Source organism: Cyprinodon tularosa, unplaced genomic scaffold (assembly GCF_016077235.1).
Source record: "Cyprinodon tularosa strain WSP-4 unplaced genomic scaffold, ASM1607723v1 ctg1002, whole genome shotgun sequence".
Lineage (NCBI taxonomy): Eukaryota > Metazoa > Chordata > Actinopteri > Cyprinodontiformes > Cyprinodontidae > Cyprinodon > Cyprinodon tularosa.
This window is the reverse complement of record NW_024037786.1, coordinates 138,470-157,500: the sequence shown is the minus strand read 5'-3', so window position 1 is coordinate 157,500 and position 19,031 is coordinate 138,470.

Genomic DNA, 19,031 nt, shown 5'->3' with positions numbered 1-19,031 from the left:
CCATCCATCATCCATCTATCCATCCATCCATCCATCATCCATCCATCCGTCCATCATTCATCATCCAGTCATTGATTCCATCCAGTCATTGATTCCATCCATTGATGGAATCAATGACTGGATGGATGGAATCAATGACTGGATGATGAATGATGGATGAATGGATGGAATCAATGACTGGATGGATGGGTGGAGGATGGATGGATGGATGGATGATGGATGGATGGATGGATGGATGGATGGATGGAATCAATGACTGGATGGATGGATTGATGATGGACGGATGGATGGATGGATGGATGGATGGATGGATGATGGATGGATGGATGGATGGAATCAATGACTGGATGGATGGATTGATGATGGACGGATGGATGGATGGATGGATGGATGGATGGATGGATGGATGGATGGATGGATGGATGGATGGATGGATGATCCATCCATCCATCCATCCATCCATCATCCATCCATCCATCCATCATCAATCCATCCATCCAGTCATTGATTCCATCCATCCATCCATCCATCCATCCATCCATCATCCATCCATCCATCCATCCTCCACCCATCCATCCAGTCATTGATTCCATCCATTCATCCATCATTCATCATCCAGTCATTGATTCCATCCATCCAGTCATTGATTCCATCCATCCATCCATCCATCCATCCATCATCCATCCATCCATCTATCCATCCATCCATCCATCCACCCATCCATCATCCATCCATCCATCCATCCATCCATCCATCCATCATCCATCCATCCATCCATCCATCATCCATCCATTCATCCATCCATCCATCCATCCATCCATCCATCCATCCATCCATCCATCCATCATCAATCCATCCATCCTCCACCCATCCATCCATCCAGTCATTGATTCCATCCATCCATCCATCCATCATCCATCCATCCATTCATTCATCCATCCATCCATCCATCCATCCATCCATCCATCCATCCATCCATCCATCCATCCATCCATCCATCCATCCATCCATCCATCCATCCATCCATCCATCCATCTTCTTTTATTCCATCAGGATCATGGTTCCTATTCTGAGCCATTTTAACATTTATCAGCCTGTACCATTGTAACTAATAACTAAGTCCAACTACATCAGCTACATTTTACAGACATTACAAAGAGGGTTAAGGCCCAATCTACACAGTTTATTCTCAAGAATAAGGACAGTATCAGAAGGGAAATGTGGCTCAAGAAGTGATTTAAAGTTGCCTTACTGAACAATCCAAAGGTTTTGGGGGTTTCTCTCTATTTTGAGTTTTTTTTAATTTGCCTGATGGTAATGTCCTGTAGTGGCTGAGATTTAGTTTATCAATTTCTTAGAATATTATTGTGGTTTTTGTTAATTTAAAATTATTTTTGTAAAAGCTCTGCTAGGTTTATTTTGCCCAAGATTTATTTGGTTCTTTGTTTATTGGATAAAAAAGGGAACAATGTTAATAATCAAACAGAAACATTAGGAACAAAACTTAGTTTATTGGTTGTATTGCTATATCTTGGTTTTGACAGAATTTCTTTATTTGTATGGTTTGAATGATATGTTTCCAAAACATATAAGGAGTATGGGCTGTGTGGCAGATGACAAATAAGTGGCATGAACTTGTTCATTTGGTTCTAGAATTACTTGGTTTACCGTTTGATACTGTGCTGTTGTGAGTGTTTTTGCGAGCTGATACAGACCAGAAAAAAACTATGTGAATCTTTTAATAAGCAGTGGTCTGAAGTATTAAAGCATCAAAAAGAGCCTGTAATGTTTTTAAGCTCACCATAAAATAAAAAACTACTGTTATACCAAACCAGAGGATAAACATAGATTATATAAAATAATGCAGCTTCTGTTGGAAGATCTTCCAGCAAGCCTCTATAATATCGCAAAACCTCTTGTCTTCTGATGGTCTAAATTATGGGCTATAGATCTCAAGATATAAACCAAGAAATAGCCGCTGCAGCGTAAGCTTTTTTATTTTTTGCACATGAAAGAGTCTAACCAATCCTCATCAGTTTATAATTATCAGATTTCCCTGAGGTAAACCATACTGAAAGGATGAACGCCACAAGATAGCCAGTGCTTTGAAGCAGTGAAGGTAGCTTTGGAAGCATGATACTCCCAAAACAGATTCATTTGTCACCCCTGTCTTAGAGCCATATGTGATTGCGCAAAGTGAATGTGTGGTGGGGTAAGGAGCCTAGAAGAGTGATGAAGTCTGATTTAGTGAGTGGAGGATCTGAAAAGGAACTCAGCATCACAGATCTTATAGACATGTCCGCCCCAGAGATCTCTTTTTGTTTTCCCATCTTTCTCTGCAGCCCATCGCTCTCTTTGACTGCTAATCGTTCTCCCACTTGAGGCGAATGTTGATTATGACGGATCCACATGAAGACATGTCAGTGACGTTATGGAGCAAAGAAAATCAAGTGTGGCCAGCTGATAGCTTGTATGTTTGGTGAGAGAGCCTAAGAAGAGCCAGTGAGTTCTCACCTGCGGTTTTTATTGTCTGGGATTGAAGCTGATTAAAAATCTTGGATATTTTTCTTTGTATGTGTGAGTGCTGTTATATTTGTTGGCACTTCAGTCGGTGAGGTAACACACAAGAGTCAATTTCTTCACTATTTATAAGCTCTGCAGTGTAGACATCCACAAAATACTTAAAGGATAAAAATTTTTTATGTAATGTATTGTAATCCATAAGACAGGCAAAAGTAGGGTAATGTACTGTTGCAAATGGGAAAGAAATGATACATGATTCTCAGAAATAATTTTGTCAGCATGAACATGGGAATGTCATGAAACGGGACACATGGACCCCAGTATTCAAGGTGACACAGCCAGTAGTAAAGTTCAAAACGTTTATTAAAATAAAAATAAACAGAACCAAACTGAAGTGGGCAGCTGAGGATCTGCAGACAAAACTGCAGGAGGGGGGCGGGGCACCGCCCAATCACTGACACTCTGGTTTACAGAGAAACACAGGTAAGTGACCACAATCAAATCAAAATCAAAAATGAACAGAAGATGATTATTAGAGTGGATCTTTTACCTGGTTAAACAGTTAAGTCCATCCTCTCAATCTAAGGCAGGATCAGTCAATGAGAAGCGACCCTGAGCCATCCAGAGCGTCCCCGATGTAGAAACCCTAGTGAGCAGCCAGGACTCTGATCCAGGACATGGATTCAGATCAGACTGGATCAGTACTGGAATACAGGGATCTGCAGTCTGGTAAGGGGTTACGGTCCACTAAGGAACGGAGAGATCTGGGTTCCAGGAATCCATCTGAGCATGAAGGCAGGTTCAGAGTCCTGTGCATCAAGCATCAGGCTCAGATAGAAACCCACCTTGAACAGAGTCTCGTGCATTGAACAACCAGCTCAGAAAGAAACACACAGACAGGCAGAATCCAGCAGGTGTCTAACTGTGGTTCACACAAACAGATCAGGCAGGGGACAGACAGGGCCAGAGGATAAGATGGAATGGAATCAGGAAAACAGAATCAGCCACTAGTGGCCTAGTGGTGGTGGCCTTGTGGTGGTGGCCTAGTGGTGGTGGCCTTGTGGTGGTGGCCTGATGGTGGTGGCCTAGTGGTGGTGGCATTGTTGTGCTGGCCTAATGGGGAGGCCTAATGGTGGCCTAGTGGTGGTGGCCTAGTTGTGTGGCCTAGGGGTGGTGGCCTAGTAGTGGTAGCCTGATGGTGGTGGCCTTGTTGTGCTGGCCTAATGGGGAGGCCTAGTGGTGGTGGCCTTGTTGTGCTGGCCTAATGGGGAGACCTAATGGTGGTGGCCGTAGTGCTAGCCTAATGGTGGCCTAGGGGTGGTGGCCTAGTGGTGGTGGCCTAGGGGTGGTGGCCTAGTGGTGGTGGCCTGATCGTGGTGGCCTAGTGGTGGTGGCCTTGTTGTGCTGGCCTAATGGTGGTGTTCTAGTGATGGTGGCCTAATGGTGGTGGCCTAGTGGTGGCCTAGTTGTGTGGCCTAGGGGTGGTGGCCTAGTAGTGGTGGCCTAATGGTGGTGGCCTAGTGGTGGTGGCGTTGTTGTGCTGGCCTAATGGGGAGGCCTAATGGTGGTGGCCTAATGGTGGCCTAGTGGTGGTGGCCTTGTGGTGGTAACCTGATGGTGGTGGCCTGATGGTGGTGGCCTAGTGGTGGTCGCCTAATGGTGGTGGCCTTATGGTGGCCTAGTGGTGGTGGCCTAGGGGTGGTGGCCTAGTGGTGGTGGCCTTGTTGTGCTGGCCTAATGTTGGTGTTCTAGTGGTGGTAGCCTAATGGTGGTGGCCTAGTGGTTGCCTAGTTGTGTGGCCTAGTGGTGGTGGCCTAGGGGTGTGGCCTAGGGGTGGTGGCCTAGTGGTGGTGGCCTTGTCGTGCTGGCCTAATGGTGGTGTTCTAGTGGTGGTGGCCTAAAGGTGGTGGCCTAGTGGTGGCCTAGTTGTGTGGCCTAGGGGTGGTGGCCTAGTAGTGGTGGCCTAATGGTGGTGGCCTAGTAGTGGTGGCCTAATGGTGGTGGCCTAGTGGTGGTGGCCTTTTGGTGGCCTTGTTGTGCTGGCCTAATGGGGGTGGCCTAGTGGTGGTGACCTAATGGTAGTGGCCATGGTGGTGGCCTTATGGTGGCCTAGTGGTGGTGGCCTAGTGGTGGCCTAGTTGTGAGGCCTATTGGTGGCCTAGTTGTGTGGCCTAGGGGTGGTGGCCTAATGGTGGTGGCCTAGTGGTGGTGGCCTAATGGTGGTGGTCTAATGGTGGTGGCCTAGTGGTGGTGGCCTAGGGCTGGTGGCTTAGTGGTGGTGGCCTGATGGTGGCCTAGTGGTGGTGGCCTTGTTATGCTGGCCTAATGGTGGTGTTCTAGTTGTGGTGGCCTAGTGGTGGTGGCCTTGTTGTGCTGGCCTAATGGTGGTGTTCTAGTGATGGTGGCCTAATGGTGGTGGCCTAGTGGTGGCCTAGTTGTGTGGCCTAGGGGTGGTGGCCTAGTAGTGGTGGCCTAATGGTGGTGGCCTAATGGTGGTGGCCTAGTGGTGGTGGCGTTGTTGTGCTGGCCTAATGGGGAGGCCTAATGGTGGTGGCCTAATGGTGGCCTAGTGGTGGTGGCCTTGTGGTGGTAACCTGATGGTGGTGGCCTGATGGTGGTGGCCTAGTGGTGGTCGCCTAATGGTGGTGGCCTTATGGTGGCCTAGTGGTGGTGGCCTAGGAGTGGTGGCCTAGTGGTGGTGGCCTAGGGGTGGTGGCCTAGTGGTGGTGGCCTTGTTGTGCTGGCCTAATGTTGGTGTTCTAGTGGTGGTGGCCTAATGGTGGTGGCCTAGTGGTTGCCTAGTTGTGTGGCCTAGTGGTGGTGGCCTAGGGGTGTGGCCTAGGGGTGGTGGCCTAGTGGTGGTGGCCTTGTCGTGCTGGCCTAATGGTGGTGTTCTAGTGGTGGTGGCCTAAAGGTGGTGGCCTAGTGGTGGCCTAGTTGTGTGGCCTAGGGGTGGTGGCCTAGTAGTGGTGGCCTAATGGTGGTGGCCTAGTAGTGGTGGCCTAATGGTGGTGGCCTAGTGGTGGTGGCCTTTTGGTGGCCTTGTTGTGCTGGCCTAATGGGGGTGGCCTAGTGGTGGTGACCTAATGGTAGTGGCTGTGGTGGTGGCCTTATGGTGGCCTAGTGGTGGTGGCCTAGTGGTGGCCTAGTTGTGCGGCCTATTGGTGGCCTAGTTGTGTGGCCTAGGGGTGGTGGCCTAATGGTGGTGGCCTAGTGGTGGTGGCCTAATGGTGGTGGTCTAATGGTGGTGGCCTAGTGGTGGTGGCCTAGGGCTGGTGGCTTAGTGGTGGTGGCCTGATGGTGGCCTAGTGGTGGTGGCCTTGTTATGCTGGCCTAATGGTGGTGTTCTAGTTGTGGTGGCCTAATGGTGGTGGCCTAGTGATGGCCTAGTTGTGTGGCCTAGGGGTGATGGCCTAGGGGTGGTGGCCTGATGGTGGTGGCCTTGTGGTGGTGGCCTAGTGGTGGTGGCCTTGTTGTGCTGGCCTAATGGTGGTGTTCTAGTGGTGGTGGCCTAATGGTGGTGGCCTAGTGCTGGCCTAGTTGTGTGGCCTAGGGGTGGTGGCCTAGTATTGGTGGCCTAATGGTGGTGGCCTAGTGGTGGTGGCCTAATGGTGGTGGCCTAGCGGTGATGGCCTAATGGTGGTGGCCTAGTGTTTGTGGCCTAGTGGTGGTGGCCTATTGGTTGTGGCCTAGTTGTGGCCTAGTGGTGATGGCCTAGTGGTGGGGGCCTAATGGTGGTGGCGTAGCGGCTGTGGCCTAGTGTTGGCATAGTGGTGATGGCCTAGAGGTGGCCTAATAACAACCTAGTGGTGGCCTAGTGGTGGTGGCCTAGTGCTGGCCTAGTTGTGTGGCCTAGGGGTGGTGGCCCAGTAGTGGTGGCCTAATAGTGGTGGCCTAGTGGTGGTGGCCTAATGGTGGTGGCCTAGTGGTGGCCTAGTGGTGGTGGCCTAGTAGTTGTGGCCTAGTGGTGGTGGCCTAGTGGTAGTTGCCTAGCGGTGATGGCCTAATGGTGGTGGCCTTGTGGCCTAGTGGGGGCATCCACCCCCAAACCCCGAGCTTGACCAGTGCAAAGGTGCAAGCCAGCAGAGGTGAGAGGAGGATGGGGGAATGGGCTCCGCACTTGGCGGAGACTTGAGATGTGCTTGGGAGAGGGAGCAGTTCAGACCCCAACCTCGGAAAGAAAAAAGAAAAAAAGAATAAAAAACAACTCACAGTCTCAATCATGCCTTCCCATCCTAGTGCCCCCAAGAGTGAGTGGGGGCACTAGGAGGAGAGCAGAAGTGACAGCCCCAGCACCGGCAGGCCACCCAGGCCCCGCAAGGACCATGGACAAGGCGGGGGGCTTCCTCCAGGCCCCAGACTTCAGGTGGCAGCAGGAGCATGGGGTGTGAGAAGACCCGATCTTCCCTGCGCCTCCTCAAATGTGGTGTTGTTGCGTGTTGCTCAGGTGTAAATAAAACTGGGAGTACCAAAAGGGGGTGTCCGGCACAGTCCATCCCCCCTCCGGAAGACAGGCGGTGCCAGCGCAATCCCCCAATCAACAACCCAGAACCCTCAATGTCTAAATGCGAGAGGGGGTGGGGGAGCCGACCGTTGTGAGGTCCATTAAATAAGCACCCCCCCGGTGCCCTTAACCTCCACCCCCCGACAATGCCCTACATAGATGTGCGTTGTGAAAATGTTGTAGATGCAAGTGTTTAAATTGCAAAATAAAATTGGGGTTGGGCACATCATCAGAAGGTGGGACCCTCCAGTAATGACCCCCTCCCCAAAACCTACATGTGTGGCAGTGTGACAGAGCAGGCAGATGGAGGAATCTGGGGATGGGGAGCAAAGGACTGGGGCTTATTGCACTCCCAGGGAGCCAGCTTCCCCGCTCCAATTGGCACTCCCTTCCCCGAGAGCCCCCCGAAGAGGGGGGCCCCACCAGTCGAACCACCATAGCCCGGGAACCATGGTCCTGCGGCAGGGCCCACAAGCCAGCCGGCCAACATGGCCGACACTGCCAACCTCCCCTTCCCATCCTGTCCATCCCAAAAAAAAAAAAGAATTAAAAAGGAGAGAACCCTGGCCAGCCCGCTCGCAACATGCAAAATCCCCACCCTGGAAGAAGCCCACACTAGGGGACGGCATGGACCAGGACCGAGAAAGGGAGCCAGAACCGAAGCCCTTCTAATGTCCTCATCCCACTCACCACATAAAAGACGATAGACATCCAGACAAGATCATTGCCCCACTCCGCCCCACTCCGAGAGCCCTCCGGAGCCCCCCAGTACCCAAGGACCCCCGAACCAGCCCCCGCGTCCTGTAGGACGCACCCCAAAACCCACCCCTACACTAAGTGATGGAGCCGATTAAGGGAGCCCAGAGAGATTGGTCTGTTGGGGATGCAGATGCTGTCTCAAGATTAATATGAACCAACAAAAGATCTACTTTTCCAATTCATGAGGATAGTTTTCTTTGCGATAGATAATGCAGTGAAGGCCATGCAAACTGATTTTTTTTCCAAGAGAGCTTTCCTCAAAGTAGCTCAGCAAGCAAACTGAGGGGGAAAGTGAGATTTTACAACCCAGGCACAGTGATAAGTCCTTACATACCTGTACCCAGAACCTCTGAACCGGCGTGCATAACAATAACGCATGAATTTCAATTCAATTCAATTCAGTTTATTTATATAGCGCCAAATTCACAACACATGTCATCTCAAGGCACTTTACAGTTCAACCAGATCATACAGTCAAATTGATACAAAGTTTTCTATCTAAGGAAAACCAGTTGATTGCATTGACTCATTGACTCAAATACAATCCCCCACACTAAGCATGCTTGTAGCGACAGTGGAGAGGAAAAACTCCCTTTTAACAGGAAGAAACCTCCAGCAGAACCAGGCTCAGTGTGAGCGGCCATCTGCCGAGGCCGACTGGGGTTCAAGGAGACAGAAGCAGAGATACAAAAAGCAGCTGTAAAAGGCGGCCCCGTCCAGGAAACACACAGCCAGGCAGACGAGCTCCAAGGCAGCTCCCATGCCAGAGGACGAAGAGAGCACATCCACTCAGTCACGGTCAGAGAAACAGGACCACACTGGAAAACAGGCCGATCTCCAACATCTATTAACAAGGGTGTTGATAGAAGCAGCACAGCTGATGTTTTTTTCCAGGATGACGTCACAGCCAAACAGGAACAGACGAGGCAAAGCTACTCTGAGGAAAAGCAGAGAGAGCAGAAGGATAGAGATTGAACTAACAGATTCTGCAGAATAGGAGAACAGAGAGAGAATGAAGCAGAATGATGAAATGGGGGTCCCTATGTCCTCCAAAAGTCTAAGCCTATAGCAGCATAACTATAGAGATAGCTCAGGATAACCTGAGCCACCCTAACTATAAGCTTTATCAAAAATGAAAGTTTTAAGCCTAGCCTTAAAAGTAGACAGGGTGTCTGCCTCACGGACTAAAACTGGTAGTTGGTTCCACAGGAGAGGAGCCTGATAACTAAAAGATCTGCCTCCCATTCTACTTTTAGAAATTCTAGGAACCACTAGTAAACCTGCAGATTGAGAGCGAAGTGCTCTGTTAGGAACATAAGGAACAATCAGATCTCTGATATCAGATGGAGCTTGGCCATTTAAGGCTTTATATGTGAGAAGGAGGATTTTAAATTCTATTCTTGATTTAACAGGAAGCCAATGAAGAGAAGCCAGGATAGGAGAGATATGATCTCTCTTTTTCATTTTCATTAGAACTCTGGCTGCAGCATTTTGGATCAGCTGAAGGCTTTTAACTACAGTTTGTGGACTTCCTGATAGTAAAGAATTACAATAGTCCAGCCTTGAAGTAACAAATGCATGGACTAGTTTCTCAGCATCACCCCTGGACAGGATATTTCTAATTTTTGCAATGTTCCTCAGATGAAAGAAGGAAATTCTAGAAACCTCTTTGATATGGGATTTAAATGACAGGTCCTGATCAAAAATAACACCAAGATTTTTTACTTTATTATCTGAAATCAGTTTAATCCCATCCAGATGAAGTGACTGGCTAATCAGTTTCTTTTTCAGAGACTCTGGTCCAAAGACTATAACTTCTGTTTTGTCTGCATTCAGAAGCAGAAAGTTAAGAGTCATCCAGGTTTTTATGTCTTCAAGACATGCCTGTAATCTATGTAATGGGTTAGCTTCATCTGGATTTATAGACAGATATAGCTGGGTATCATCAGCATAACAGTGGAAATTAATCCCATGCTGTCTAATAATTCTACCAATTGGGAGCATGTATAAAGTAAAGAGAATTGGTCCTAGCACTGATCCCTGTGGTACTCCACAGGTAACCTTTGAGCGTGTTGAAGATCTATCATTAACATGAACAAACTAAATTCGATCAGATAGATAAGATTTAAACCAGTCTAGTGCTGTTCCTTTAATTCCAACAAAATATTCAAGTCTTTCTAAAAGAATATTATGGTCAACTGTATCAAATGCAGCACTAAGATCCAACAGGACGAGCACAGATACAAGTCCATTATCTGAGGCCATGAGAATATCATTAGTGACTTTCACCAGAGCTGTTTCAGTGCTATGATGAGCTCTAAAGCCAGACTGAAACTCTTCAAAAAGTTCATTATGGTGGAAGTGATCGCAGACTTGTTTGGCAACTACTTTCTCAAGAATTTTGGATAAGAAAGGAAGATTGGATATAGGTCTATAATTGACCAAGTCATCTGGGTCAAGAGACGGTTTCTTAAGCAGAGGTTTAATTACAGCAATCTTAAAAGCTTTAGGTACATATCCCTGTAACAGAGATAGATTAATCACATCTAAAATGGAGGAGGAGATCAAAGGGAATACCTCCTTAAATAACCTGGTTGGAACTGGATCTAACATACAAGTTGAAGGCTTGGATGAAGACAATAATTTTGCTAATTCAGAGAGTTCAACTGGATCAAAGCAGTCTAAACCCGGTTCAGATTCCATGACTACCTCAGGTACAATCGCGGATAGAGGAGTGCTTATGATCTTATTTTTAATAAGATCAATCTTATTTATAAAGAATCCCATAAAATCATTGCTGCTAAGAGCAGGTGGAATGGACGGTTCAACAGAGCTATGGCTCTGGGTGAGTTTGGCAACTGTATTAAAAAGAAATCTAGGATTATTCTTATTCTCCTCTATTAATGAGGAGAAGTATGCTGCTCTTGCTTTACAAAGGGTCCTCTTATACAGCAGTAAACCATTTTTCCAGACTAGGAAGGACTCTCGCAGGCCTGTGGAGCGATATTTTCTCTCCAGTTTCCTAGCATTTTGCTTCAAAGTACGCAGCTCTGCATTAAACCAAGGAGCAAGGTTTCTATTTTTAACGGTTTTCATTTTCAAAGGAGCTGCGTTGTCTAAGGCAATACGCAGAGAACTAGCAACCCCATCAACAAAATCATCAACCTGTGAAGGGGAATAAGCTAAGCTTTTGCACTCTGCAGCACTGCTCAGTGACACAGAGCAGAGAGAAAGTGAAGCAGATTCTTTAAAATTTATAACTGCACTATCTGATAAAGATCTACTAAAATTGAACCTTCTTTTGGGGGAGGAGAACTCTGTTAAAGTAATCCTGAAGGTTATTAGAAAGTGGTCAGAGAGGACAGGGTTGTGAGGAAACACTGTTATTTCTTCACATTCTATGCCGTATGTCAGCACAAGATCCAAAGTATGAAGATGAGAATGTGTGGGACTATTCACATTTTGAACAAAGCCAATAGTGTCTAAGATAGCATTAAAGGCTGCTCTTAAGCTATCGCCTTCAATGTCAGCATGGATGTTAAAATCTCCCACTATGATGACCCTGTCAGTATTTAATACCAAATCAGAAAGGAACTCTGAAAACTCATCTAAAAATTCAGAGTAAGGACCTGGTGGACGATACAAAGTTACAAAAAGAAGAGGTTTTCTTGCCTTGAAATTTGGATCAGGGAAATTAAGGGTTAAATGTTCAAAAGAGTTGTAGGTATTAATTGTTGTGGGAGTAATCAGTAAGTCAGACTGGAAGATTGTTGCTACTCCTCCTCCTCGCCCAGAACTTCTGGGGATGTGAAAATTTAAATAGCTTGAAGGAGTTGCCTCATTTATGCTCACATAATCCTCTTGCTGCAGCCAGGTTTCTGTAAGGCAAAACAAGTCAATGTGATTATCACAAATCAAGTCATTAACTAGTAGACTTTTAGAGGAAAGCGATCTTATGTTAAACAGACCGCATTTAATTGTTTTAACTTTTTCCCCAATTGGAGTTATTTTGATTTTAATTAGATTATCATGATTTACTCCTTTGGGAATCTTTTCTAATTTATTAGATTTTGGTCGTGGGCAAGACACTGTCTGGATGGAGTAAAGAGTGGGTAACAGTAGAGAAGCTGCAGAGATGTGTGTTAAACTACATATATACATATATATACTACTGAATATAATTATAAAGATAATTGCCTGTGCACTATGAAGGACCAACTCTGCCATATTTAAAAATAAATACAGAAATAAATAAATGCTCAATAAATGTATAAGCATACAATTAATTGCCAACAAAAAAGTGAGACATAAATGTGTATAACTCTTAATTAGCTTCTTTATTTATTTGCCTTTGTAATATTTAGCTTATTTATTTTTCTGTCCTTTATAATCTTCAACTTTATTTTTTAATTACTTATATTTTTAAGTATTTATTTATGTGCATGTTATAATATTTTTGTCTGTTTTATTCTTCCTTTGTATTTTTTTACATTAGTTATTTCTTCGCCGCTGTTTATGTCTCTCTGCCCTTTTTACATTTCTCTCTGCCCTTTTTACATTTCTCTCTGCATTTCTGCCTCATTATACAAATGAGGAGGGGGTGTGTCCTAGAGAGTCAACTTCTGCTCATTGGTTGGCTTGGCGGCCCATCTTCTTTACTCACAGAGCTCAGAGTACTAAGTTAAATGTTCTCTTTTCTGTTGCTGTTCAATTAAAGTATGTTTTAAGATCATTTGAGGCGAGAACCTTATACTTTTAAGCATCACTATATGGCCCATTCACAGATTTAATGCGTAATTTAAAAGAAAATGTGATGAACTTGAGAGGACCGTGGCAACCAGCGGAGCTCCGAAGCTGACGGCAGCCAGGTCTATAGCCAGGCTATGATGGCGATTTTTTGTTGTATTTGGCAAAGTTTGGCAAAGTCCCTACTCAAGTTCTAATGACTTCAGACTCGACATCAGACTCTCCTCCTGTAGATTCGACCGATGTAGTAAAATGCTAACCAACACGCTTCACACACGGCTATGCCAAGAGAGGGCCGCTGCAACAAAAAATCGCCATCATCACCAGCGATTCTTCACACACGGCTATTCCGAGAGAGGGCCGCTGCAGATGGGCTGTGGTTAGACCTGGCTGCCGTTAGCTTCGGAGCTTTGCTGGTTGCCGCGGTCCTCTCAAGTTCGTCACATTTTCTTTTAAATTACGCATTAAATCTGTGAATGGGCCATATGGTGATGCTTAAAAGTATAAGGTTCTCGCCTCAAATGATCTTAAAACATACTTTTATTGAACAACAGCAACAGAAAAGAGAACATTTAACTTAGTACTCTGAGCTCTGTGAGTTAAGAAGATGGACCGCCAAGCCAACCAATGAGCAGAAGTTGACTCTCTAGGACACACCCCCTCCTCATTTGCATAATGAGACAGAAATGCATACAGAAATGTTAATATGACAGGCAGAAATGTCAAAAGGGCATAGAGAAATGTAAAAGGGGCAGAGAGAAATAAACAGCGGCGAAGAAATAACTAAGGTAAAAAAATACAAGGGAAGAATAAAACAGACAAAAATATTATAACATGCACATAAATAAATACTTAAAAATATAAGTAATTAAAAAATAAAGTTGAAGATTATAAAAGACAGAAAAATAAATAAGGTAAATATTACAAAGGCAAATAAATAAAGAAGCTAATTAAGAGTTATATACATTTATGTCTCACTTTTTTGTTGGCAATTAATTGTATGCTTATACATTTATTGAGCATTTATTTATTTCTGTATTTATTTTTAAATATGGCAGAGTTGGTCCTTCATAGTGCACTGCAGACAGGTATTAGATTGTGCAAAACCCATCTTGAATATTCTTTGACCTGTAGCAATGTTTTAACATTACCTGTGTGGTTATGCAACATACTGAGTAATACAGGAACAGAATTGGAAATAGAAATTGTGTTAACACAGCCCTAATCGATACTGGTAAATACTCATATCTGAAATATCTCAAATTTATCTGAAAATTCCAACTTATACTGAAATTAAAAACATAAAAATGTGTTCATGTTTTGTTATTGCTTTGGTTAGGATTTTTAAATGTGATTTTGGTCTTTGCATTTCATTTTGCAGTTAGTGAACATTTATCCATCATTCAGACTACATCCTGTTTCCACCATGAGGACCGTTGCGTCTTTGTGTCTGAGTAAAAAAATGGTGTGCATGTATACAATTCCTGTCATTCTGGCTGGAAAAACACAGAATTTCTACCTTACAGGCATGTAAGGAAGTTTAAAATGTAAAGTGTGCAGATGGCAGGTTTAATCTGCCATTAATTAGGCTCTTGGAAAATTCACTCATGCATCATATGTTGCAGATTGCGCTCTTTCTCCAAGCAATTTCTTTTCCTCAGTCACCAAAACCATCTCTTCAACAATCACTCCATTTCACCCTCCACTTGTTTTTTTTTTCTAAGTCTACCTGTACCTTTTTTAACAAGTGCTGAGAAGCATATTTAATAAATCTCTGCATTTTCTTTATCAGTTTAGTTATGACTGCTAATGCTAACACCCCTTTTCAATTCCAGCCTGTGTGCTATGTGCTTGAACCTCTACATGCATGTGTGGGCAAGTTCTCAGATTAAACACGGTGTAAGACAAGTCCATAAACAAGCCTTCAGGATCATTTAGGGTAATTTTTTCCAGAGTTAGAGGGGAAGCACAAAGGGGGGTTAGTACAGAAATCAGCTGCTCTGTTTATGTAGCTTTCAGTGATGATTACCGGTTCAATCTGTCTGTTTTACAGAGGAAACTGTCACAGAATGGAATGAGATTATGAGTGTGTTTTTTTTGAGACCAGGAGAGGCAAATGTTGCAGTTGCACTGGTACAGTGTTTATTTACTCATAATGTTTAACCCTGAGTGAAATTAGAGGAAGCAGAGGACCACCGCCGCCCCCAGACAGAGGAAGGACTGATGGTGTCAGACGTACTGTATGGCCTTGGCGCTGGCCTGCTCCTCCACACAGCAGATGGAGTGTTGTGTGCCTTGTGTCAGTGTGAGCAGCCACACAGCCTGGCAGGCAGACAGAGTTACAAGAGGGGATGTTTATAGGTGAATAAGCAACATTATAAACTGAAAACCTTATTCTTATTACATTACCGGAGTAAGGTTGAATCGTTTGTGTGTCTTTGGGTTTGCATTTAGACCAGTGCTTTAACTTGCACAGCATGGACAGAATACCTTAATCAGTGCAGTGTACTCTCACCGGCCGAAATGTCAGGGATACTGCTACAATTTCTGGTTATCTTAAACCACAAATCAGTTATTCCCTTAGCTCAGTGGTTCTCAAACTTTTTCTGTCATTCCCCACTTTGGACAAGGGGGAATTTTCAAGCCCCGCCTGTCCCCATCGCCCCAACACAATACTAATGAAATATGCAACAATCTTAAAATGTTCCAATTTTATTGAAGTAACAAGTAGTATCTAAATACAAACTATCTACATCAAATAACAGCAAGCTCAAAAATAAAGAAAATAAAAATGCAGCTGTGTCAAAATTTGTATCAAGCTTAAAGATAGAAAAAATTTAAGTGCCACTCTGCAATCTGTTAATAAAAGAAAAGAAATGAAATCCATCTGGCAAGACAGGTCTATTTATCCCTGCATTAGTGGCTGCAATGAGCCTGTTTTGCATTGCACAGTTTCTCAAAACGGGGTTGCAGGCTTGATACTGCCACTCTCAAGTCATGCTCAATGTTCAGCTGAGATGGGAGTGGGAGAAATAACGTTGTTAGAGAAAGACAAAAAGTGAGTAAAAACACCCAAATAATATAGAGCTACTTTTTTCTGTCCATTAATGTTTATTATTATTATTATTTTTGTTTTATTAATGTTTAATTTATTACAATACTAACCCTCCTCCTTTACCCGGTTTGTGACCGGCAAAATGAACCATAAAGAGACACTATGGCGGAGTTACAATTTTTTTGTAACTTTTTTAAACGTTTTCTTTTTTTCCCTTGTGGTCCACCAAGGAGCCTACAAATCACGGTACAACATGAACATGCTGCTGTGTGAATCAAACGCCGTTATTTATTTAAGATAAAATATTTCAAATTCAGTTATTTATGATCAACCTGCGCCGTCAATCCCGGCGCATGTGCGCTTTATTTGCAGTCTGGACGCTGAGGGTAAACATGCTGTGTCTCTGACTGCAGCGCTGAGAGGGACTCCTGCGATAGCGGGGGAGAACGGGGTGGGGATGGGGGAGGCGCCCCACGGCAGCACCTGCCGCTGGAGGACAAGAAAAGGAACGATACGTGCTTTCATGTAAAAGTCTCCAAAAGTCGCTAGTCGCTTTTTTGAAAAAGAGTCGCTGGAGGGGTCTGAAATATAGCAAGAAAGTCGCTGAGTTGGCAACACACAACATTATTACAAATAATATGCCGACGTTACGTCAATCATTATTTTGGCACTTCAGTTCCAGGTGAAATGTTTCTCATATCTAATGTTCTTTTAATTAGACTGCATGTAGGCTAGTAATGATTACTTTGTGGGTTTGATTGGTCTAAAAAGCGGCAACATACAGCTATAAGGACAGTTTGCTCTCACACGTTCTACATTTCACACAACACACACACACACACCGGAACTTGGCGCGCCCCACCTGTCACGTCTTAATTCCCCACCAGTGGCCTTAGCTGCAGCTAAATAGCATATGAACCTTAGTTTAAAGGTGGGACTAACAGAGTCAGCAGAAACAACCAATCAGATAACAAATTTGAAGTAAAAACTTTTTTTTTTTTCACAGAAAAAGAAAAGTTTCTTTTGCAGCCAGTAATTGAAATCTGTAACACCACAATTTCCCCATTGCTAGACAATAAAGGGCTTTCCTATTCTATTCTATTCTATTCTATTCTATTCTATTCTATTCTATTCTATTCTATTCTATTCTATTCTATTCTATTCTATTCTATTCTATTCTATTCTATTCTACTCTAAATTTTTAAGATATACCAGCTTATTCTGGACAAAGTGCATTACTACAACATTAGTCCATTGTTGCTGCAGTCTTGACTGTTATGGGTAAAGAAATAATGGGTAACCCTCCTGTGATCGACCCGCTCTATTTTAGACCAGAGAGTCTCTGGTCCGGAAAAAAAGGGCTTTCAACTCAGGGGACAAAGGGGAGCAGCGTAGAGTTCAGCCAGAGCTCCAATGCAGGTTCAGGGCGGCAAAGAAGGACTGTGGGAGACAATGTCAGATGTGTGGGGAGGTCTCAAGAACATCTCTGGCTGTGGGCAGAGGACCAGCAGGGCTGCAGACAGTGACGTCAAGTTTGTAGACAAGTTAAACTGATTTTTCACCCGGTTTGACTTCCCTCACACCAGCCCCCTCCATGTTTTCAACTCTACACGTCTCCAACTTCTCCAACCCGCAGGCCACCAGAGACCTATGCTCCCCTCCTCCACCACTCTCACCAACGCCCCACCCCCTCACACCCTCTGTCCTGCCTCCCTCCCCCCTCACACTCACTTTAATGGAGGTGAGAGGCCAGCTGATGGGACTGAAACAGAGGAAAGTCTCTGGATTGGATGGGATTCCTCGAAGGCTGCAGAGGAACTGTGCTGATGAGCTCTGAGAGGTTGTCAGCTACATCTACAACCGGATTCTGAGCCTGGGGGTGGTCCTCACTCTCTTGTAGACCTCCCGTGTGGTACTGGTTCCCAAACCACCGCAAGCCAAGGAACTGGCCCGCAGTAGACCAGTCACTCTGACCTCCCACCTTGATGAAGACCATGGAGCACCTCATCCTAGCCCACCTGCACACAGTGGTGAGCCCCATCTTGGACCCGCAGCAGTTTGCTTATGGACCTGACATCGGAGTGGAGGAGGCCATCGTCTACCTGCTGTAGCCGGCGCTCACCTACCTGGAGCGCCGTGAGAGGTCGTGTTCTTTTCCAGTGCTATAAACACCGTCAGAGCAGAGGTGCTGAGGGGGAAGCTGGAGGACGCTGGAGTGGAAAGACATCTGGCTGCCTGTACCATCAACTACCTCACTGAACCCCCTCAGTAAGTGCGGCTGCACGGCTGTCAGCCACAGGTGGCAGTCTGCAGCACCGGGGCACACTAGGGCATGTCTCCATTCTTCACCCATTACACCTCAGACTTCACCTACAAAACAGATAACTGCCATCTCCAGAAGTTTTCAGATGACTCGTCCATCGTAGACTGAGTTTCTAAGCTGGAGGATCGATCGGCCATCATGAACTTTGTGGACTGGTGTGCGAAGAACCACCTGTGTCTGAACAGCAGTAAGACCAAGGAGATGGTGATGGACTTCAGGAGAAGACCCCCACCTCACTCCCCCCGTGAACATCCAGGGCAGGACATAGAACCTGTGGAAAGTTTGAAATCCCTGGGTGTTCAGGTCAATAATAAACTGGACTGGTAACAGCGACGCCCTGTAGAAGAACGGCCAGAGCCGCCTCCCTCCACCTCCTGAGGAGGCTGAGCTCCTTTGCAGTGAGCAGGCCCCTGCTTCAAACCTTGGTGGCATCAGCCCTCCTCTACGCTGCTGTCTGACTCTGGCAGCGCAGAGCGGAACAGAAAGAAACTGAACAAACTGGTGAGGAAGGCCGTTTCTGTCCTAGGCTGCACTCTGGACTCAGTGGCTGAGGGGAGGGTGCTGTCCAAGCTTCCATCCATCATGGACGCCACCTTCCACCCACCTTCCACTGCTAGTGTCCCAACCAATCACTATGCAGTGAAGAGTCTCTGTTAATCATACCAACGGTCTCACTAGGGAGTACAAATATGGCGGCTGGTGACTTCAAAGCAATCTGTACTACCAAAGGCCTATCAGCAATCCAGAGAATAAATATAGATCAGTGCTCGGAACACAGACAGTCCCGTGTTCATATGGACACTGGACTTGATTTTCAAGATTTGAAGACGTTTGTAGACAAGGCTTTGTTTTGCTTAGAAACATGCAAATGGTAACCGATGAGTGGGTCGTTTGGTTCCATTGTTAGCCTGTAATATCTGAAACCTGTCTATGATGCTGATGGTCGGTCATTAAAGGGGGGGGATTGCCGTTAAGGGGGGGATTGTCTCTTGTAATACCTGAAACCTGTCTATGATGCATGTTTCCAAGCGATACAAAGCCTTGTCTATATAAAGACTCAAACTCACTGCGGATCCAGACATTTGAATTGAGAAAGCTTCCTGGAGAGAAGGAGAAACGTC